The sequence below is a fragment of the Chaetodon auriga genome, chromosome 12 (genome assembly GCF_051107435.1).
Source record: "Chaetodon auriga isolate fChaAug3 chromosome 12, fChaAug3.hap1, whole genome shotgun sequence".
In the NCBI taxonomy this organism is placed as follows: Eukaryota; Metazoa; Chordata; class Actinopteri; order Chaetodontiformes; family Chaetodontidae; genus Chaetodon; species Chaetodon auriga.
This window is the reverse complement of record NC_135085.1, coordinates 2,410,001-2,434,570: the sequence shown is the minus strand read 5'-3', so window position 1 is coordinate 2,434,570 and position 24,570 is coordinate 2,410,001. Positions and strand designations below refer to the sequence as shown.

The 24,570-nt window shown below is 40.2% G+C and overlaps 1 protein-coding gene across 7 annotated transcripts in view; it reads right to left on the bottom strand.

Annotated features, from left to right (window-relative positions):
* dlgap1a (discs, large (Drosophila) homolog-associated protein 1a) overlaps nucleotides 1–24,570 on the bottom strand; it is a 140,979-nt gene that overhangs the window by 96,452 nt on the left and 19,957 nt on the right. Inside the window, exon 1 of one of the 7 annotated variants that reach the window (XM_076746024.1) lies at nucleotides 10,920–10,978. The exons of the other annotated variants lie outside the window; for them this stretch is intronic. The gene's annotated coding sequence lies outside the window, so the exon portion shown is untranslated. Of the gene's footprint in view, nucleotides 1–10,919; nucleotides 10,979–24,570 lie in introns of those variants that run through there. 7 annotated transcript variants of the gene reach the window in all.

The window sequence follows — 24,570 nt, the reverse complement described above, 5'->3', positions numbered from 1 at the left end:
CTTTGTGAAGGTGAGACTGCAGAAGAATGACTAGTACTTTCATTCCACCACCATCCTCTATTAATGTGTACAACGGCTGCTGCACCTCTCAGTGTTCTGTACAATGCTGCACCATCCTAGTTGACCTCTGATTTCCAGTGATGGATCCTAATGTCAGTGAGTGGCACAGCTAAACTTCCAACATGCCAACAAGACTTTCACTATCATGCTGTCAACAGCTTTGATTGACAACAGCACTGTTGATGCTGAAAGTACCTGCACGTAACATGTTAAGTCACAGTAAAGACTTGCAACAGAAGTGGAGATCTCTGGTGACACATAAATGCTCTGCATGTGGGTTACATTTAGACTCATACATGTGATCAGCACATCATGTATGAAAATATAAGAGGCTTATCATCGGGTTTAACCACGCATGTAAACTGTCCTTCAATAAACCACGTTAGTGATCTTTAATTACAATGTTATTGGTGTACACCATTGATGCTCTGAATTAATGTGCTGTACTTGGTGTATTCAATATTTTTCTTGTAATTTACAGTGACTGTATCACTTTATTTCACTGTTTATGACCTTTTCATTTGATGCTACACACAGCAATGCATAAACTAAATATGAACATTCTAAACAATTGAGTACTTGTCTAATGTTAGAAGATGACGTAGATGCGATTAATTCATTAGACAAGTGCTATAAATAGCCACAGCTGCGTGTAATGTCAAGTGTATTGACAGCTGTTTTGAGACCTCTGTAGAAACTAATCGATGTTGTTGCTTTGTTGTTGCATTTAAACAACTGATGACATAATGCAAACACCATGAATCACATTTTATCATTGACATTGCTGACGTGCCACAAATAAGAACTTGCCAGCCTTAGCAGGTTACAATTGCAAAGAAAATGGTCTAAATTGCAACAATTTTCATATTGCTTGCTTTACAGCTGAGATACATTGCTGAGAGCAGGCCGACAGTCAAGGTAAAAGGATTCCATTCAAAAAAGGATGTTCATGGACATCCAGTGCCTGTTCTGCCTTTGCAGTTTGTGGACAACATTGAAAACAAAGTGAGTAACTACAGTATCTCCCAGTCTGAACTGAGATTCTTGTTAGTTAGTGTCCATGCAGTGGGAACAGGTTAAGCAAGCTGTTGGTCACCAGATTCTGGCAAATACGGACACTATATAACAATGTTTGAGTATTGCTATTATAGTTCATGAAGCTAAACAACATACATACAATCACCTACCTAGCTTTCAGGCAGAATGAAGTGGATGTATTCTGGCATGTTTTGCTGTATTCTATTTGAATGAAGATTAAAATCAGTATCACTATCAGACCTTATCCTGCCTACCAGATCCTTACCAATACTTTGTGGTGAATACTACCTCCTGAACCCAACTATACAGTGCCTGAGAAGCTACCAAACAAACTGGAATAAACCCAGCAAGTTTAATATGGGAATGGGCACAGGTTTACCACATGCTTTAAACTAGTGCTGATTCTGAAACTGTTAGCTGATTAATCAACTGGTCAATCAATGGAAATTAATAACTTAATACTTAGTTAATTGTTTAGTCATTTGTCAACACAAAATATAGTTTGATGTAGGACTTTATTGATTGATTGATTGATTGATTGATTGATTGATTGATTTTGTGTGTGTGTGTGTTGTATCGCACGCGTGCTGAGGCAGACCAGAGGGCGGGCCCACATTACACCAGTTTTACAGTCGCTGCATTGGCTCCCTGTCTGCTTCAGGATCGATTTTAAGGTTCTTTTACTAGTTTTTAAATGTCTTAACAGCCTTGAGCCCTTTTACTTATCTGACCTGCTTTTACCATATCAACCCTCGCGGACCTTGAGGTCTCTGGCACCGGGCTTTTATCCATACCAAAAGCCAGAACTAAAACCCACAGTGAGGCGGCATTTAGCCACTATGCTCCACGCCTGTGGAACAGCCTGCCAGAGAGCCTCAGGTTTTCAGAGACTGTTGATATTTTTAAAAGAAGGTTAAAGACACACCTTTTTAATCAGGCTTTTAACTGAAAATTCTTCTTATGTTCTTATCAGGTTTTATCTTATGTTGATGCCGTTTATTTTGCTGTTTTATATTTTGTATTATTTTATCCTATTTTATCTACTTTACTTATTATCTTATGTTTTTCTCTTCTTTTAACTATTTATTTTATCTTATTTTAGTTCATTTTATTTTAAATTCCACTGTTTCCTCAGGGGGGTCCTGCACACTGAGAGTGGTGTCGGGTCTGCTGCTGGGGATGCTGTTCTCGGGTCCCTTCGGCCCGGCCGGTGGGGGGGCTCCCCACCTTGGTGTGGGGGTCCGCCTGTCTGTCAGCTTCGGGGGGCCCGGGTGCCGGTGCCCGCTGTGCTCATAGTCTGTGACGACTCCTCCCAGTGTGGACGGCCCCAAAGGTAGCGTTTTCCTCGATCCTCAGTGCCTTGCCATGTCTCACTACTCTCGCAACTGTCTGTGGTGAGAGTGTCTGTGTGTGTGTGTGTGTGTGTGTGTGTGTGTGTGTGTGTGTTTGTGTTTATGCATGTAGTTGAGAGTGTGTGTTAGTACATACAGAGGGTGGGAGGGATGGGTTTCAACTGTTGCTGTTTTCATTTATATTGTTTTTAACTGTTGCAAAGCACTTTGTGTTGCATTGTAATATGTAGTATATGTAGTTTAATATGAAGTTTGATTTGATTTGATTTGATTTGATTTGATTTGATTTGATGAATGACAATAATTAGCAGTTGCAGACCCAGGTAAAGCTCACTGCTTGGACACAGTGTCCACTCCAGTATTTACCACCACCACAATGTTACCACTCTACTGATAGGATCACCCTACAATATGATTTTTACGTAGGTACCCAAAATTCCCAAGAACCTACACAGGATTTAAAGGCTATAGTTGGAAATCCTGCAGGCAAGAGTGGATGCAAGACAGGCCAACACATATTTCCAATATTTATTCCACCATGCACTCAACTCTGAAGCCTTTACATTCATGTTTCAAAATGATCTTTCCATTTGGATTCAGTCATGCCAAGTCATGAAAAATATCGTCTATTGTTTTCCATTTTCCTTACTGTTTACTTGCCATTCTAGTTAAATTCAAGTCAACCCAAGCAGCATGTGCAACGTTTTGAATGCTGAATTTTAATGCAGTGGAAACAATGCATGTGAATTTCTCAGAGAGCAGTCAAGACTTTTTGACTGCATTAATTTTCTGCAATCAGAAATTTTAGAAAGCTGTGCTTCTTAAGGCTTTTGTCCACTGGCCATCAGCAATGGTGGTAGCTGCATTGTGTTTACACACAGCCATAGACAAACACAGAGACACACACAGCAACAGCAGGTGCCTAATTGTCTACAAATAAGCAATTTCTAGCTCCTGTGTTTCACAGATTAATTTGTTAACTGTCTCAGATTTGTCCCACAGCTGATGATGGAAAATGACACCCAGGGGCCCCTATTAAGTTTTTATTTTTCTTTATTTATTTATTTTTCATTACTGTGGTGGAAACCTGATGAAGTTGTTGCCTGGAAACAAGCTCATTAAAAACATGCAGCTTCTGCAGTTTGAATGGCAGACGTGTGTTTAGCCTATCTGGGCCTATACTGTGTGTGATAAAAGGATCAGAGAGCTGCTGCACTTCAAACAGCTGACTGTAAACACGCTCCACCACACACTGATTTACATATTAAAACCATGCTTTGCTATTTCAAAATACATTGTGGTTTTCTGAAGCTTTTATTTACTGCAGTGTAGGATAGAATATGACCTGCAGTCTGACGATAAGACGTTACAACCTGAAACATGAAGCCCTAGCAATAACAGTACTCGAAGTTTCACCCATCATTCAGGGCATTTACACCTGGGAAGTTGAGAAGAGGATGCAGTGTGTTTCATTCGCAATTGGGACTGCATTACTCTTGCTGACATCAACTGCTCTGGTGGCTGTGGTTGACAAAAATGATGATGATGAACTCACTGTAATGTTTATGTAGAATAAAACAAGGTCTAATATCGCACGCCACACTACCTCTGTTCTGTTTCTTTGTCATTTATTATTAACAACTCAAGGTTTTGGATTGTCAGCTGGACAAAAGAAGCAATTTTAAGATGCCACTTGGGAAACTGTCTTGAGCATTTTTCACAGTTTTTTGACATCTTATAGGCTAAACGGCCCTGGTCCTGTCCTGATTTTATATATCTATATATAGACATATAGATATCCATAGATGAGTGATTCAAGTCGTTTGTTCACAGGAAGAATGGCAGAAAAGACACAGGCGATTCGGTTGAGTCAACATCATTGGTCTTGGACAACAATCCAGATGAATACCATTATCTACATTGAAATTACACATGCACACACACAACATGATTGTTTTGAAAAGACAACAGCTATAAGGAATCTGAAAAATCTCACCACCGTTGTGGTGAAACCTGCCAGCTTAAGACCATCTCAGATCCTTTCACTGCAAGGCAAACGTACATGTTCAGTGATTCATTGACTGAACGTACTACGCAGTGAATGTGAGCCCTGAGACAGTCACTGAGCTGCTCAAGACTTAGACTAAGACTTAGATGGTTTCTTTATTGATCCCAATTTGGGAAATTACTTTCCCTCTCCTGTCTTGAAGCCTTGATGTACGAAGTAGCACCCAATATTGCATTAACAAGTAGATGTTGTGAAAATATAAATGCTGTGTGTCATAGGGTAGGACTAAACGGTGTCTTTATCCGACTAAATTCTCAGCTCACTGGCTTGTCCCTCATGAGTGACTGTTCTCAGTTCACTAGTTAGCGAGCTGAACTGAACGTTGGGCCGTGTTTCAGCTCAGTGAGTGGGACTGTGCCATCCGAGCTGCGGTCAAGCACTGAATGATTCAGTGAATGAATCTTCTGAACAAATCATTTTAATGAACTCATTCTAATGATTCGGTACACCGAAAAGAACTGTGCTGCCTATCACTAGATACTAAACTGGACACATTATTTTTCAGATCCAGGTTTAAAAATGTCAAGTTGATATTAAGATTAAATTATTGATATGAATGACAGATGAACTGGGAGAATGGGACTCCTGATCTGAATAGAGAATATGCATCTTTGGAATAGTTGGAACTATAGAAACTCTCCACTTGCTGTTGTACAACAGAGTTACAGAGTACAGACACTGGCTGCAGAGACAGTTATTTAATCGGAATTTAGCAACAGCTATGACCTGCCACCGGTGGTGTTTGTCATTTTAACTGGCAAAATCACAGACTGAAAATGACAAACTGCTACCTGAATGCTTTGCTCTTTTCTAATAAAAAGACCGAGGGGAGATAATGGCTTCTTTAGCATTGGAGCTCATGGCAAATCCAAGCATTTTGTCAACCTCAGTGTCTGAGCTCACAGTCACTCTGTGTGGTCAAATCATTTTTCACATTCACACATACTCTAATTTTCAATTGCATATCCTATGAAGCAGAACGCTGCACATTAGGGCCCAGCTGTCTTGACAAAAGCAGCACTGCACTACTAGCAGGATGACGTGGACAAAACACAGAGCCCATGTTTTCTTTTTATCTAAGCAACAGTCTAGAACACAAGGATAATCATTTTATGATGATATAAAACAGAGGAAAGCTGCAAATCCCCTCATTGTAGAAACTTCAGCCAGAGTGAAGTTTCTGCTTGACTAACCAATCAGTCATCAAGTATGCTGATACTGATACCAAACTATTTTTGATATCTTTCTGTTTTAACAAAATAAGCCATATTTATGAAATACTGTTTCAAATTTCAAAAAATATGTAAATCAGTAAGAAGCTCATCAAAGAATATGTAAAAGGGAGTTCAAATCTGTTGAAGCATTCAATATCAGCATCAAGGACTCAACACACTTTGGTTGGTACCAAGACAATACTGGCCTTGAATATCCAGCCATATTTATTTTGAATGTCATCACTAATGCAAAAGTTTTATGTAAAGAAGACTACATGAAAGCCAAAAACACTGGCAACATTACTGCAGGCTGTGGAATATACAAAACAGAAAATGACCACTAGAAACTAGCTGCTGTGTTCATTAATATTTGGCATGTCTGTTTGTTCTTGTGCGCATTCCTCAGCCAAGATTTCATCAAAGCCTCAAATTAGATGCATGACAGAAAAATGTAGGATATTGCATAACCTGCAGGATACAAGTTCTTCCATGCTGTTTTTGTGTAGCTTTTTATGTCTGCACAGTGATGACCTCTTTTATGTTAAAAGTTGACAGTGTTTTGGCTGTTTTGTGTTTCAGGCTCTTGAGAGGAATCTTATGTGCGTTGAAATGTTTTGGCTGAGGGCAGGGATTAAAATGGTTTAATGGATTATCATTTTAAACCACTGAGATGATTAGCTCCCAAAAGCGCAGCAGTCCCCTACCTACTCATAAATAACACACTGTGTGAAGCAGATTCCCCTCTGCTACACCATAAACACGCCTCACACAAAAAACACAACTGACGCCAAGATCACTATTTCACTGACATATTGAGATTTTATTAACAATATGTGGACTATATTTTAGAATCTTCTAGGACAGTGCATTGTTACTTGAGGACCACAACACGCCTACAAACAGTTTTCTTTTTCTTTTTGTCTCAGCCAGGTAAGATGATGACATAGTGAGTTGATATGAGTTTTTCAGCCATCAGAGACTTTGTTTTTCTGTTTTATACCATGGTAACTCTCTGTTTAATATCTCCCAATATTGCTGGTGCGATTAGGCCCTGTGGGCTGTGTTATAAATCACTAAGAAGGACTGTTTAATGGCAATATTGGGTTTTTATATCATTTTTGGCCATTGGAGCAAAGGTCTAGACACATTCTTTGTGTTTGTGATTATGATTCTGAATTAATGGGCTATGTCACGATGACATATAATCCCAACACCAGAAATCACGAATACACTTAAATGCCTAGGCACCTTTGCGGTCTTGTTTCTTCCCTTAGTGACCATTAAAGTTATCACAATGCTTTATATACTGATACTGATGTTACTTGCCTATGGCATTTTATTGACAACTGGACATGGTACAAGCAAAGCAGGATAATAAAGTTCGTAACATATAATAAGTAATAAAAGTAAATAAACAAATCAGTCACACTAGATGCTTTTATTTGCATACAATCATGACTTGCACATAGAGACACATACATAAATATGCCTATGGATCCTCATGTTGCCAGAACATAGATAATGGTGATAATTTAATCATTTAATAATAATTTAATAATTTAATAATAATTCATAGATAATTTTGCTCATGAAACAAGATGTCAAAAGTACTTTTGAATCTTAATTGAGCATACCGTGTCTCAGATGTTTAGAAAGGCATTTGTTGTTTATAGTCTAAGTGCTCTGTGAGGTCCATGAATGCACACATCAACATTGTTTAATCACCCAGGTCCAAAGAAACTTTGTTTTTCTCAGAAGTAAATGAGAAATCATTGAAACTGAGGGCCATAACAATGACCTATCATATTGTTGAATGGTCAAAAACACTTTGGTGTTTATGTGTTGACAAATGTTGAAGATATCATTAAAAGACAACCCTAAAGTTGGAACTGTCAGCAAGGAAAACACTTCTGGGCGACGTGGACGGCTCATAGTATCTTATAGCACTGTGGTCAGATTGATACTGCAGTGAACAGACAGCCGGAGCAGCTGCTTACCGGAGGGAGGTGACAGCAATGCGCCTTGTCTGTCGGAAATCCAAAGAAGAAAGACGTTATCACGAAGGAACTCAGGAACTCCTGAATGAGAGCCAGGCTTTGAATGAACCAATTTCACGCTCTAAAATCTGTTGTTTTTTTTTTTTTTTGAAAGAAAATCAAACATTTGCATAAAATAACATGAATAATTCAACAGCTCAGATAACTACATCATACAAAGACAATGATTCAGACATGCAAGCTACACGGTTTCACACGGTGACTGCAGAGTCCATTTTCAAATACTGCATTTTCCACTGAGAATAAAACAGATTTGATAGTCACATGATATGGACGCAGGCAAATACAAAAGTAGAGGGCAAAAAATGTTAAAGAAAACAATTTATGGATGAATGAATGGATTAAGGACAGGACTGGGAGACGGGTTTGTGTCCTGTGTGGAACTATTGTGAACTTATTATTTTTAGACTTACTCCACTTATATTTTTTCAGATTTTTTTTCTTGTATTTTCAGTTTTCTGGCGCAGTTTGATTAGGTTTACGCAGAAAAACTAATTGGTTAGGTTACAGAAAAGATTAGAGTTTGGGTTAAAATAGACCTTTTAACAATGTTATTCATGTGTTTTGAAAAACTAACTTCTCCCATCATAACAATGTAACTGTTCCTATTTAAAACCCTCAGTTAACTTTGATTCCATGATTAATTTCACGTGACGCTATTTGTAATTGGTGTCTTTTCAACAGTAACAATTATTTCAACCATGCTTTGCTGCTCTGTGGCAGAGTGGCTAAAGCACATGGCACATAACTTAGACTTAGACTTAGACTTAGACTGTTACTTTATTGACCCCAGTTTGGAAATTATTCACACCACATGGTGTGGGGTTTGACTCCTCACCGCTTCACTTTAAGAAAAAAAAAATAAAAAGATTTCCAAACTTGCTCTGGAGCTAAGCTAGCGGGGTAAGTATCTCCTTCTGTTTACTTTAAACAAAAAACTTGAATGATCCACTACCGCCATCTGTCTTAGTCCCTGCAGTCCTCCAGCATGGATGGTTCCACGTAGAGCCTAAGTGATGTTTCTCTACAGACACATTCGCCCTTATGACCAAGGAGGTGGGCAGGCTGATGATGACTCACCGCCAGGTGTGGCTGGCCAAATACTCATTTTCGGAGCCGGGACGGAGGGCCTTCTGCAGTCTCCTTGTAGTTCCAGGGGAGCTGTTTAGACCGGCTCCGCAGCAGCCTCTCACCTGGATGTTACATCAGGCTACACAGAGGGGTCAGGAATCTGGTTACCGCCTCCACAGGGACTCAGAGGGCTAAGTGGGCAAGCCCTAAGGCCCCGAAGCTGGTGGTCAGATGCTTCTCCCAATAGCACTGCATCTGCTAGGAGATTTGTACTATAGACCCAAGGGTGGTGGTCATGCTTGCCAGAGGGTCCCGTCTTTAGTGGGATAAAGCTGACAATAGTCAGTAATCAAAGTCCATGGCACTCAGACAGGTAATACCCACCCTCCTGCAGAAGGCCGCCATCGAAAGAGTAGATCCCATTACCTTGTAACTTTAGATCAATGGCCTCCATTTAGATCCAAGTTTGCTTTGTTCCAAGAGATGGGGCATTGTTGAAAGGCATGTTCTTGTACGCTCTGACAAAAAGTCTGTGGTATACCATGTCAGTCGTCAAGGGGGCACCAGATTGCCTTGGTCGTTGCTGGTGGCACAGAAGCTCATTTGGACCTTTCCCTGCTTTGCCAGCCTCAGGGCCATGTATCTGCCAGGGCCACAGAACGTGGTGGTGGACCTTCTCTCCCATGAGACACCTCCCTCAGGCTCCCCCAGAAGTGGTGGAGAAAATATGGCGCATGTATGGCACAGCAGAGGTGGACCTGTTTGCCCTGGAGACCTTATACCACTGTCATCTCTGGTTCTCACTGAAGGAGACCTTGAGCCCATTAGGACAAGACACCCTGGCATGGCCATGGCCAGATCACCTCCTCTATGCCCGCCACTAATAGTGGTAACATGGCACAGTGTGCAGCATGGCAGCAACAGACTTCTGTTGGTCGCCCCAAATTTACCGGGGAGGCCCTGGTTCCCAGGGATACGCAGGCTTCTGGAAGGGGTTCCTTGGTGCCTGTCCACAAGGCAGGACTTGCTCTCATAATAAGTCCAGAATGCCTGCAGTTCAACCCCCATTTGTGCTTAGAGATTTTTCAGGCAATTCATTCAATCATATATTTTGATGCATGTAAGTAATTATTTAATAGCATCTTGGCCTTTAATGGCCTTGATGCCAATGATTGCCAATAATGTCTTCTGTACACTAATACAAATGATAATCAACATAAAAAAATGTGTTAGACGTTTAAGTGCAAGTTCAATTTCAAAAAGGTCACTTGTCCGTGCAAAAAAGAGAACGACAAGGAAAAACAGTGCTTACAGTTCAGAATGTTTAATGTTTTTCATTCCATAGAAACAATTTGGCCTAGTTCTCCTTTACATTTAGCCAACTACAGACCAGCCTGTGTATATCATCAGGGGACAAGTAGTTCTCCTCTTATGGATGATGTCAGAGAGAGAGAGTGAGAGCAACCTTACACACGGCACTGTGGTTGCAGGTGTTGACAGGTACTTGCATGCATTAGGTCCCAGCTTGGCTCCTTCTCTCTTTGACACTCCTCTATATCCAGTTTGAGCTCAGCATTGTTCTATGGACTCTTCCTCTTCATCTGTATCTGAAGAACCCAGCAAGAAGACAGACATTCTCCTGTTCTTTGGTGGCTGTTTCTGTTGTTTCTGTAGATTGTTGTTGTGCAGGCTTCTCTCCCATCACATGTTGCTTAGTGACATCCACATCTCAGTGCTTTGCCAAGTGCAGTAGCGATCCTCAGCCATGTGAGGTTGGTGCTGTCCTGCCGTTTAGTTAGGTCTATGTTAAAGAACAGGAGACATGTTGCTCTCACCCCAGCAGGTCAGTCACTTATCTGCAATGGAAAGCATGAGATATTTTATACACATTAGTAAGTTGTTATTAATTACACAGAGAAACATTTCCTTCCTTTCTGTTGGCTACACATATATGCACACACACACAGAAGATACAGGGGGAGAGAGTTATAACACACACACAGAAGACACAGATCAAGGAAGACAGACAGAGAAAGGGAAGAAAGAAGTATTATCTTACCTGCAAGGTTCAAGTAGTTGGCAAGCTTCTGTGGAGTAAACACGCAAATGCTGCTTTTTGCTGAGGCAGGGCAGTGGTCAGTGGAGATTTGTTTCGCTAGAATTGCCTGACCATCTCTAGGGTAGAATTCCATCTTGCTGCAATGTCCTGAACAAGGGATTCTTGCTTCTGTCCAAGTGCAACTTCCTGTTTTCTTAATTCCTGAGGGTTTGATGGACTATCCCTAAAATGCCCAACAACCTTGCAGCACTTGGCCAGAATACTTTTCAATCCACTGTCATGAAGGGAAACTGTAACCATTCTTTGCAAACTGTGGGCAGCACAGTGCCACTCTTCTGTGTTACTCATAGTTACTGCAAATGATTGCAGATTTCATTCTTTTTCAGTGAAGTGCACTGTCATGACCGAGTAGTTGTCAGTGCTCACAGAAGTCCAATGGTCCCTTGTGAGAGCGATGTCCTTTGCTTGCTCAAGCATGTTCATCCTCTATGCCCTCTGGCCTTCATACAAGTATGTATTGACACAATGGTTCCTCTCAAGGTTACAGTTTTAAGAGATCTATCCAGATACAATTCTAGTCAATGTCCTCAACTTGAGTTTTTTCATCAGTCCAACTATCCAAAGAATTAGTAGCTTTCTTACTTACAGTCATGTTTCCATCATTTTTGGGGACATTACATGGACTGGAGACCTACCCAAACCATAACCATGACCGCTACTAATTCAGCCTAAAACTCTGTTTTTTTTCTTATCCATCTTTGATTTGATTTTGTGGCACACGTTGTTACATGCCATAGGTCAGTCAGCACAGGAAGTACAAACAAAAAGCAAAACCCTGTAAATTTTTTTTTTTAGCACATTAAATATTTGAAATGAATTACTTTTTTTTGTTGACATTTTGCTTGCAAATCATCAAAACAGTTGCTGATACATTTTCTGTTGATTGACTTATCTATCAATTGACTTAGTGTTCCAGCGCTAATCAATAGCTGTCTAACAAGCTAAGAGGACAGGTCTTGACAAATATGAGTCTTTTAGAGCAGTGGTTCCCAACCTTTTTTCCTTGAAGCCCCCCTTGCCTGTGTCTAAGACAAGACAGGCCCCCCAACCCCAACTCCTACCTGCATACATGCACTAAAAAAATAAAGTGATTAATTACAAACTTTTATTTGTAAAAATAAACAGCTGTTGTTGGTTTTTGATCTTATCCAATTGGGTGTGTTATTGGGATTTTCTAAATTTAATGTGCACAAATATAATTTTGGTAACCTCACAACCTCAGCGCAGATAAAATTGGGTGTACCCTGTGATCTTTGGTGCCCTCCAAGCTGTTTTAGAGGGCAGAGACCAGGGAAGTGAGACCAGAGGAAGAAGACAGGAGAGTGGTGTGCTGCTGAGATTGCAACTCTTTTAGTTGAGACTGTGATGGACACATGTTTTGGTTTTGTTTCTGTCTGTATCTGTTTGCTCACCTAAATTAAATGAAGACAAATCCACCTCAGTGTGCAGTTGGCAGTACAATGAGAGGGTGCGGAGGCGAGTGAATGACAAATGGAGGGACGACAGAGAGTTAGCCAAGCCTTTTCTTGTTGATTGACACCCCAGGCATTTAGGTATATTGGGGCCTATTAGTAGCTGGTACAGCCATAAGGCTTGGTAGGAATTAAATCACCTAGATCTAATTAATTCAACCAGTACTACCTGTGCTGTGAGAACATACATGAAAAGTGAATATAAGGACATCATCTATGCAGCCACTACCCGCTGCATATCGGTTTATCCTCTGCAAGGTCACGGGAAGCTGGAGCCTGTTGAGGTACACAGTCGCCAGTCTGGACAGTCGCCAGTCTATGACAGGACTTAGACCATTCACACTCACATTCACACATACAAGCAGTTTAGAGGTGCCTGTTCACCTAACCTGCATGTCTGGACTGTCAGAGGAAACTGGGATGCCCAGAGGAAACCAATGCAGGAACAAGGAGACCATACAAACAACATAAGAAAAGCCCCAGGCGCCTGGTTCTGGATTCAAACCAGGAACTCCATGCTCCGATATTAGACTACCCTTACTATAACTGAAACCAGTCCATTACACCACAAGTATATGTGACACTGAGTCAACGAAAACTGAATATTACACATGGGATTTAATGTAGGACTGTTGTGATGGATTCCATGTGAATGTAAGCTGGTAACTCTGTTTGGACTATTTCGATATGCAAGAAATATTACAGTTTGAGCTGTGTGCAATAATGAAAAAAAAAAAACAGCGCCAGCGCCAGCGCCATACAGAACTTATGTTACCAAGTGGAAAAAACCACAGCAAGAAAGGATCAATAACTGTCTTTTGCCTCCTAACTCCTGTACTTCCACTGTTTTATCTCACAAGGGCATATAAACACATGCACACACACACACACACACACACGTACACACGTTAGTTAGACTTACATTCATTTCCTGGAGACTTACCCTAACCATAACTGTAACCACTACTTGGCTAGCCTTAACCCTCAAACTACCTTTAACCCAAGTCTTCACCCTAAAAGTTAAAGATTTACATTGTGGGGACCTGCATTTTGTCCCCACAAGTCAGGCCAGTCCCCACAATGTGACTGTGCAAACAACAGCTTTATGTCCACACAATGTGAGTAATACATGGACACACACAGACAAAATAAGAAAGGTACAATCTTGAGGCACGTGAAGTTTGTTAGTCTCAGTCATATTACGATGAATGAAAGTCTCCTGGGAAGAGGCTCAACAACAGCCAAGGAGCAAACATACTCTGCCCTTTTCTCTCTAATGTCAGAGGGTTCATTCAACAATCAAGGTCATTAAAACATATCAAATCAGTCAAAGTTAGGTGATATCCAGTTTATCTGCCAATAAGCAACCTCAGTTAGTTAATGTTAATTCAAATATTAGCAACCATTCACTCATCACGCCAACATTTGTCCTCAAATAGCTTTTAAAAGCTTTGTTGACATTAATGTTTTACAAGAGATGCCTGTTGGGATTTATGGAACAGTCTTATATGTTTTTCTCTCCAGAGGGACATGGATTAGCTTCGTTTCTCTCATGCTTGCAAGTGTTTACAAATACAAGCGTTTATATAGTATAGTAATAATAATAATAAATTCTGGTGTTCCTCCAGCCAAGGGCATTGATTGACTTGTGCTTGGAGTAATGCTCCAGAGTCTTCATGCTACTGGTGTGCATTAGTCATATTATATCACTTTATCTGATTTTTAACTGCATTTTAAAGGATCAGTGTGCAAGATCTGGGGGGATCCATTGGTGGAATATGGCAGAAATGCGATATCATATTAAGTATGTTTTCATTCTTGTATAAGATTAGTTGTGTTTTCGTTACCTTAAGTTGAGATCTTTATATCCACAAAGGGGTCCTCTTCCACGGATTCCATAAGATGCGCTGCCATGTTTCTACAGTAGCCCAGAATAAACAAGTCAAACACTGCTCTAGAGAGTGACTTTCATGTTTTTCATGACTTTCCTACATCCTACAGTCCTTTGGTCCTTAAGGGTGGTTGAATAACTATTTAGATGGGCTATCCAGTTATTTATATTGGGGGGAAATCTCCTAATTTCTTAAAAGCTTCACCAGGTAATGTAAATTCAGTTACCAACATCTGACCTGCTACTGTCATTTAATTGCCATCAAACAAGGTTTAATGTTCACACAGTGTCCCTTAACTGTACTTCAATATTACAACATCATTCCAACATTCCCATAGACTCTAAGAGTAGCCACACTTGCCAAGCAGCATGCTAATACCAAGTTCAATAGGCTATAACCTACAAAATAAACAGTCAAACAACATAAAAGGTGGTGCTGTGTTGCATAGTGATGCAGACTGAAGAGGCATGTTTGGCTGGAGTAGTTTCCTGTGGGAGACAATAATTCCCATTGGGGTGAACTCAAGGCTTTGTACCTTTGCTGACATTTTACATGCACAAAAAGCTACACAAGACACTAAAGGGACAAACCCCTAAAACATAACATGGCCTCATCAGTAATTTAATTACTTTTTACTCATGCCTGTTATATGTATGTATAAATACACACACACACACACACACACACACACACACACACATACATACATTTATACATAATTGAAATAAGTCAAATAAGATAGGAAATAAAGAAGATACTAGGCACTAGTATACAGTACATACACACGCTACCCTAAAGTTTTTTGAGTTGTGCTGTTGCACTGGGTGGCTAACGTCTAAGCTGAAAAAGACCAGGTGCACAATGATGGACAAAAAACATTCATCTGATACTTGATTCTAGAAATTATTATAAAACTGATATAAGAAAAATGTCGGAACTACATAACTTTATGGCACGAACATGAAAACATTGCATATACAATCCATACAGAAGTTGTGTTAGTTTAACAAATAAGAATTCAGTATATTGAACTGGTCTCCCCAAAAAGACCATCTCTAATCTGCAGTTATTACAGAACTCAGCCGCACGTGCTGACGAAGACCAGAGGGCGGGAGCACATTACACCGATTTTAAAATCGCTGCATTGGCTCCCCGTGTGTTTCAGGATCGATTTTAAGGTTCTTTTATTAGTTTTTAAATGTCTTAATGGTCTTGGGCCCTCTTATTTATCTGACCTGCTTTTATCATATCAACCCTCGCGGGTCCTGAGGTCCTCCGGCACTGGACTTTTAATTATTCCTAGAGTTAATACAAAAACCCACGGGGAGGCTGCATTCAGCCATTATGGCCCTCGACTATGGAATAGCCTGCCGGAGAGCATCAGGACTGCAGAGACTGTTGATGTTTTTAAAAGGAGGCTCAAGACTCACCTTTTTAATTTAGCTTTTAATTGATTTCTTTTAAACTTTTAATTCTTCTATTATGTTATTTTTATTTCTAATATTTCCTATGACTTCTTAGTCATCCACTTTATCACCACTAGATCTTAAAATCTTATTACTATTATTTATTATTTATTTATTTGTCTATTTTAACATTTTGAACTTTCTTAAATCTTTTAATTTTTATGCATTATACCTGCTTTTATTTATTGCTTATATTTTTACTCTTTTAGTTTTTAGCTTCAGTGTTTCCTCATGGGGGGCCTCCACACTGGGATGTATGCCCGGTCTGCCCATGGGGGGCGTTGCCCTGGAGGCCTCCTAAGCCCGGGGGACTGGGGCGGCTCTGCATTAAGTGTGGAGTCTGTCCCTGTCCATCGGTGTCGGGGTGGTCTCTGTGGCGGCGCTCCCTATGGCCGTAGGCTGTGGTGCTTCTCGGTGTGGATGGCCCCCATAGGTGTTTCCTCACATGGTTCCTCAGTGCCCTGCCATGTCTCAGCACCGGGCATGGGTATGTGTGTGTGTGTGTGTGTGTGTGTGTGTGCGTGTGAGCACATATGTGTATATATCTGGGAGTGGAATATTGTCATACTATGCTTTTATTCTTTCTGTTCTTGTATTCTTTTATTCTGTGAAGCACTTTGGGATGCATTTTATATGGATGAAAAGTGCTATATAAATAAAGTTTATTATTATTATTATTATTATTATTATTATTATTATTATTATTATTATTATTATTATTATTATTATTATTATAACAAGAATAAATAATGTTCAGTAAACATGATTTTAGTATGTGCAAGCATGGTGCATATTTTTCAAAGGGACCTTTTTTAATGTAGAAAGTTAAGACATTCTTATCAGTCAAGCAGCAGACCCTCTCAATAACCTTCAGTGAGCCTCCAGCACAACACACACAGAGATGCATTGGATGCTAAACCAAGGGTTTACATTACATACGAACATACACATTATGGGCATTGGCATTATGGATTACATCCTCTGTCAGATTAGTAACTGTCAGGGCTGAAACTGATAAATATTGTCAATATCAATTAATTGACAGATGAATGTCTATGAGATAACAGAAAATTGTCAGAAATGTCAGTCACAATTTGCAAAATGCAAGGTGACATATTCAAATTCCTTGTGAATGTGACAGTCCAAAACCCAAAGGTTTTTGGTTAATTTGATTAAATAAATACTTTACAAATCAAGAATACTTCCTCATATTAATCCAAAAATCATGCTGGGCCAGCAAACACTGGGTAGGAGGTGGATTACAGACAATTTAGTTCACTAAATTATTCAGACATGTTTTTATGATTACAAGTAACCATTAGCCAGTTGACTGTTTAGCTACAAAATATGCTTTCAAGCTCAAACTAAATTTCACAATTCCGGGTTCAAAGCAATCAGAACATGCTGTGGACATGAATGGAGGGGTAAAGTCTGGTTGTTAGCTAACATTACAAGCTATCGATAACAAAATCAGCAGTGTAGTTGCTAAGTTACTAGCTTATGACACATATGACATAAACTTGTTGACTAATTCAATTTTAATTTCATTTTGGCCAGGGTCTAGTCATACCTGCAGACTTGGGTCATTAATAAATTCACAACTCTACAATCTGTGTCAATCTGTCCAGAGTGCTCCAGTCTGAGATCAAATGGTCATACTGAATTTATCCACGTAAACAATTATATTTCAATGATTACATTATAGTCATGGTAACAGTGGTTTGTTCAAAACAATGCTGTTGCAGTTGCAAATCAAGAATATTAATCTATATATAGTGCATATGAGAAAATGAAGTAAAGGTAATTATGCTCTTAATTTGTTTCATTTCTTATCTGACAAAACAAATGAAAGAAGTGATAAAAGTACCATTAAAGTACCGCATCGATAAGCAGTATCAGTAAGAGATCCATCAGAGGCAGTGTTCGCAGATTGGTTTGATGTTTTCCTGCCCAATAATTGCTCAAAATAAGTTCAACTGCAAAGAAAAAAAAAATTGTGGTTCATCACAAATTTCAATATGAGATGTAATAAAACAATTAAAGTGCTCAAACAGGAGGCTACATTCTACATTGCAACTATAAAACTGTCTTCTCCCCTCTGCCTTAAAAATAAAGACAAAATAAAAGGACAGCTCAATTAATCAAAATTTCAGGTTTTATTTAACTTTATAAATCATAAGCGCTAACCTAAACTGTACACTACACGTGCATGAAGAGAGAGGAAGAGAGAGAAGAAGTACAGGCAATCCCATGCTATCGAAATATTGCAAGCATAGAGGTCTGTGTTTCAATGAAAACAGAATTGCCAAAATACTACAGCCCATGTGTGCTTATAGGGTAAGCCATGGGTGGGTGGTGGTAACTCATATCTCCTCTCAGCAGAATGAATAAAAATGATGTCATATCAAAGTGCTGAATGGCTGAATGTATTTGCATAACTAAAGCATACAATTTATGAATATATTTTCAATATACTGTAATTTTCTTTGTGAAACTCAAACCAGACTAAATTCTGTTGACTGCCCAAGCCCGTATTGCCCCACACAATGCAACCCAAAACCGCCCGACCTGTGACAACACATTCAGGATGTCCAGGAGTGTAGCACGTGTGCAAATGTCTTAATTACCATAAGACTAATCAATCAATCATGATCCATTTACAATTGAAGTAATACACATATAAACACAGGTGAAAACATAAAATAGAGAAACAAATGTATTAAGTAACAATTTCAAAGAATGTCCTCCTATGAAAAGTCTTCAAACTAAATAGCATCACGACCGAAACTGTGTTGATGCAGAGAAATGTTGCTTCCAAGGAAATATTGATTTGTCCTTGTGACCTGCTGCACAGACACATAAGGTCTGTTTCCAGGGAGATCTCACATCACATGGTGGTGAAAAACTCTCCGATACCAGTACTAATCGAATCAAGATGTCCTTTCTACTTCACTGGTATTCAAAGGCATAACTGATCAAGCTGTACACATGAACCACTGATTAGTTCAAGAAATGAGAACTTGAGAGAAGATGGCAGTGTACTACACACACACACACACACACACACACACACACACACACACACACACACACATAAATGGATGTTTACCATCCATTTTTCTCCTACTTTGCAAGAACACAACAGAAACACAAAGAATACCAAACTGAGAGGCTGAGTTGATTTGACACCTTGTATTGAGAGGACTCCCAGTCCTTTCAACAAATCAATTACCTATGTATTTCAGTGTTGCAGCATAAATGCAGACTTTCATTCGAGTTTTCAAAATGACTTGCTGTTTTGATTCAGCTGTTAGAGTGATTCATGGGAAACACAGGTCTTAGAACACAGCAGGAATTTCATGTAGGTACATGAAGGAGTGGGCGGTATGACTATATATGCTAAAACAGTAGAAATGTGTTTATTTAGCTGCAATTGAATGTATTCTTCCTTGACAGCTATCATTTTAATATCTATATGTCTTCCACTATTGCAGGTAATGGTGCAATATTGGATGACATGAGTTGCAGCATGTTTGAGAAAAATAGATGGGCAGTGTGAGACAGATTAAGAATTTCCCCAAAAAACACAGGATGAGGAAGAATCTTTTGATAACTCTAAATCATGAATCTATGAAGTAGTTTTTGCTGGTAGTGTTGGAGTCTGCTATTCCCATACTGGATCCAAATTGCCTTGGCATGCACAAGGGATTCACAGGAAAGAATCCAGTATGTCACCCAGGTTAATTTTACCTCACTAATAACAGCCTTTTTACTGTTCACTGTCACTACCATATTACCATGCCATTTATATATATATAAATGGCATATATATATACAGAGCTGACCTTATTGACTAGTCTGTTAAGGCTCTTCCTGTCAGCAGTCGAGATGCTGCTGCTCCAGCACTCCATAGAAGATGGATGGTATCACCACAGAGTCAGAAATGGTCCTCAGGAGCATTCATATTGTCAGTCCAGTCTAGTTTATTATTCAAGTTAACACCCAGGTACTTGTAAGATCCCACCATCTCAGCGTGGAGGAGTGTTTGCACCTGCGGAACCACCAGCTCTTTAGTTTTCAATGCATTCACCTGGAGTCAATTCTGCTAGCACCAATACACAAATCCCTGGGTCAGCTCCCTGTCGTCCCATAGGTGATGAGGCTGACACTCATCTGAGAACCTTCACAGGTGGCAGTTAGCAGATCTGGACGTGAAGTCTGCAGTGTAGAGCAGTGTTTCCCAACCTTTTTTGAGCCACGGCACATATTTTACATTAGAAAAATCACACGGCATACCACCAAACAAAAATCTCACAAAAAGTCTATATAATGAAAATCTAGTCTCAATTTACTCACAATTTACTTACTCAGTGTGAAACCTGGGCCTGTTTAGTTGAACACAACGCTGATATCCTTGCAGGAATTGAAGAAAGACACACACAAAGATCTTCCTCTGAGCTATGAGTCTCTCTCTTTTTTTGTCTTTATAGCAGCCAGGCACTATTATTGTCTCTGCCATGGTGCATGGCAGTTTTGATTTAGCAACTCACAGTTCTGTATCCTTAGATACTGTGGTCAGTTGGTGAGGTAGTCCATGATCCATGCTGTGAGTTGTTAGTTCTCCTTGTACACTCCAACTTGTCCCTTAGCAGTGTGGACTGTGTGGTATTTAAGGCACTGAAGAATTAAAAAAAACATGATTCTCACAGTGTTCCCAGCCTTCTCCAGGTGTGAGAGAGAGATCTATGTGGGAGGTAGATTACAGTGGAGGAGGTTATAAGTGGAGGGATAGGGCACTGGAAAGGAAAAAAACTGAATGTACAGAATGGGATGGGGTGGTGTGGGATTGGCTCCTTGGCTCCATGGGATTGGGCTCCTTGTAGCCTTCAAAGTTTCATCAGCCTTGTTGGACCATCTTTTCACTGTATGAGTGACTGTGATCTGCAGGGCTCTACACTAACTTTTCCGCTGGTAGCACTGGTGCGACCAACTTTCTCAGTTGGTCGCACCAGCACATGATTTTCCTATGAACTGGGCACATGCCTTGTCATTGGCATAGGTTGGGTTCACATTCAGCCCATTTTTTTTCATCAGTGCGATCTGGGATTTGAATTGTGTGAACGGGAGTTCCTCTTTCGCTATGTTATAGGCAGTGTTAAACTTAATGACCATTTCGTTCTCTTCTGTTGAACGATTACTCTCATCCATCCACTGAAAAAAAGTCGGGAGGGGCTCAGTGTTTCGGGTGATGCATTGGTCCCGACAGGCTTTGTGTTTTATGCTGTCGTTGTGTAACTTCACAGTTTCCAGCTTAAATTGTCTCGACCCCGTAACAAATTTAGTGTTGCCTGCAACAGACGGGCCATACTGTCGACACCAGACACACAACATAGTTCCCCCTTTGTACCGCAACCACGGGTACTGTGTCAGCCATTGTGGTTGAAAGCAGTACTTTTTTTTTTTTCACCTGCTGCTCGGCCGGTCTCTCCCTGACCTCCTCATCAACAGTAGGCCTACCGTCTGATTCGGCACCTTTTGCTGGCTCTACCTAACCACCAGTCTCCTCCTCTCTCTCCTTATTTAGTTTTTGGAAAAAATCAGCAATAGACCGCTTCATTTTTGAGAATAGCGAAACGCTAGTCTTGGTGTCTTGAAGTTCTGTGCGCTGCGCGTGTACGCGACGGCTTATGTGCACGCGACAGCGCTGTCTCAACAGGAGAGAGTGCAGGTGGAGGCGGCTGACTAAACCAGTGAAAAAAAGGACGACTTTCAACCACAATGTCTAACACGGAGCAATAAAACTGATGCGCTCGCACGAACGCGACCAGATGAAATTCTTACTCGCAAACTCTGAAAAAAAGGTCGCATATGCGACCATTTTGGTCACAGTCTTGAGCCCTGGATCTGGCTGCCTCTGTATAAGAAGTATGTACACAGGCAGGAGGTAGACCAGGTTGTGATCAGATCTCCCCAGGGGAGGGAGAGATGATGAGTTATATGCCTCTTTGGTGTTGTTATAAAATAAATCCAGTATTTTATTGACTCTGGTGTAGCATGTAACATACTGAGTGGAGGACAGATCTAAGAAAAAGGGCAGGGAGGTGCAGTCTGCTAGTAACTGATTGGATGACATCATAGGCCATGTCAGCATTTGCAGAGGTGGAAATATACTCCCATATTGTCATAACATTTGAAGTAGTATGCAAGGACAAAATCATCCGCTTCATACGCTATGTTGTTGCCAACTTGCCTCAAATTGTAGTTGTGCTTATGTTTGTATAAGAAATTACTGATCTTGAACTGAGTCCTACCAAATTTTTAATGACATTCTGAGATTGACTTGACAACACAAAACTTGTTGGTGAGTGTTGATGTTGTAGCCCAAGACCCTGCCTGATATATGCTATAAACTGGGATAGACATTATTGTTGTGAAATCTCAACATTGTTGGCCAACAACCATAGACTCTGTGCTGAGAGACACGCTATAAAATGAATCTTTTTGCTATGAGACAACAGCTATAAGAGCACAGGCACAAATTAATATCAGGACAAACTCCAGACTGATATGATTGACTAGGCACTTTACAAAGATATTTTCAGCCACTGCATTAAAACAATGCTAACCAGTAGCCTTAGCATTGGGAACAAGCTAAAGTTACACCGACTGCAACATCACAGCAACAATAAGTCATGGGCTACCATAACACATCTGAACAATGTGATTTTATTTTTCGAAACAGAAATCAAGCAGTGGTAATTAGCTGTGAAGCAGAGATGTGGCTAACTAGGCATCGGTTTTGAATCCTTTCAGATCCTGTAGCTCTTCCCACCTTGGAAAAGCCACTCTGATGTTTACTCTTGTTTTATCTCAAGTTCGGCTTAATTCCTTCTTTTCAGCTTGCTTCTGTCTTCTTCAGTCTTCTGTTTACTTGTCTTTGTTGTGTACACTGTTGTTGGCTAAGGAGGGATGAGCAGTGTTTTCATTGCTGGTGGTTGTTCCTCATCCATTGTGGTTGCAAAGCTCCTCCTGAAGCCACACACTTAAGATACTGAGCTTGACTGAGTGTGAGCATTTGTGGTAAAGGTGGGCTGCACAGTGTGTTGATGAGCAGCAACTGACACTTCGTTAGAGTTGTTACTCTTGAGTAAAATTTAGAACTACTCTTTCAACTGTGAGAAATTTCAAAATTTGAGGTCTTTAAGTACAACTGGCTACATCTTGTGCTCTAGTAGAGGCTGACCTGCTGCTCCTATTGTACTCACAAAAACTAAGACTAGCTCTCTTTGCTAATGCTACATAGGATCAGACTGCACAATATTTTTGCCTGGCCACCATGTCAGATTTAACAATTACAGAGCCATGAACTCTTGCCATGTCTTGGTCAGGTAACTGGCAAGACTACATGTATGACCCTGACTAACCATGGCACGTCTCATGTCACTATCACACGCAAGCTCAGAGGTCATCAAAGAGGTGGGTGAAGCAACTGTCAATCATGGTGACAGAAGCATTGTGTGTGATGTTGGCAATCTTTTGTAATGAAAAAAAAGAAGAAAAAGCTATAAATGTGCTCCTGGGTAGCACCAAGAGGACAGTATGGGCAACAGATTTTTCTTCTCTTTTGCTGTCCTATCAGACAGCAGCAACCTCAGCATTCCTCCTCCTCCTTTGTACCATGGTCACCTGTCTGCAGGTAAACAGCAGGTCAATGCTAAGGCACACGTTGTGGGAGATGTCACCCTAGGAATGTCGAGACAAAAATTTCTGATACGCTAGACTTTTTTTCGGGGTGTCACGGGGCATTGCAGATGCTGTACAACAGGTTGTTTAGTATGTCAAACTACATGGATATAGACACCCGATTGTCATTGATGATCGCTTGTCATTCAGTGGCTTTGACAAAATTGTCTCGAGCTAGGTTAGTGTAAGATGATCCCAGCACGACGTGGAGGAGGAACTAACAAGCTGTGCTGAATGGGATGGAATCATGACACCAAACCATGTGAGAAGTAATGTGTGGAAACAATTTGGATTTAACACTATGGATGGAAAAATTGTCAATGTTCGCTGTGAAAAGTGCTGCTACCTTATGGCAACATTACCATGGGAACAAATCTACAGTCACCACTAACACCACTAACATCTGGCTTTTATCTTCAATGGGAAAGGATATAATTGCCATTCATTCCCAGGTCAGGTAATAACGGACATTCATTGTGCTGCTGTTTAATTGTTCCCTATTTCCTTCCATGTTTGTGATATTGAACATGACACACCAGGAAAAAAAAGCAGAAAGGCAAACTTGTCTACTGACAGTGGGAACAATCACTTATTTTTAGCAGCTAATTTTGAGAAAACATGGATGATTAGCACTTTGCTAGCTTCTGTGGATTATTATTGTGTTTTGGAAAAAAATATTTTACTGGATTGAATCATCTGGCCTTTGCCAATGCAACAACACCATTTTTTTTCAAACATTTTGTTAGGCTAATCTTTATCATAGCCTCACAAATGTTATGGTGTTATCAACTCATCCACAAGCCATAGAGTGTTAAAAGGATTTATATAAAAAACTCTATTTTTATTTTTGATGACAACAAGATTAAACAAAATATTGAAGACATTTTTTTTTTCAATGCAGCAGCTGTTTGTGTGCCATGTGCATATCATGATCTCAGAGAGCATGTCAGTAAAAAGAGGTTTCGGTTGTACGCTGGAGTTGGTTATATGCAGTGGGATGGCGAGGTGACTGCAGCAG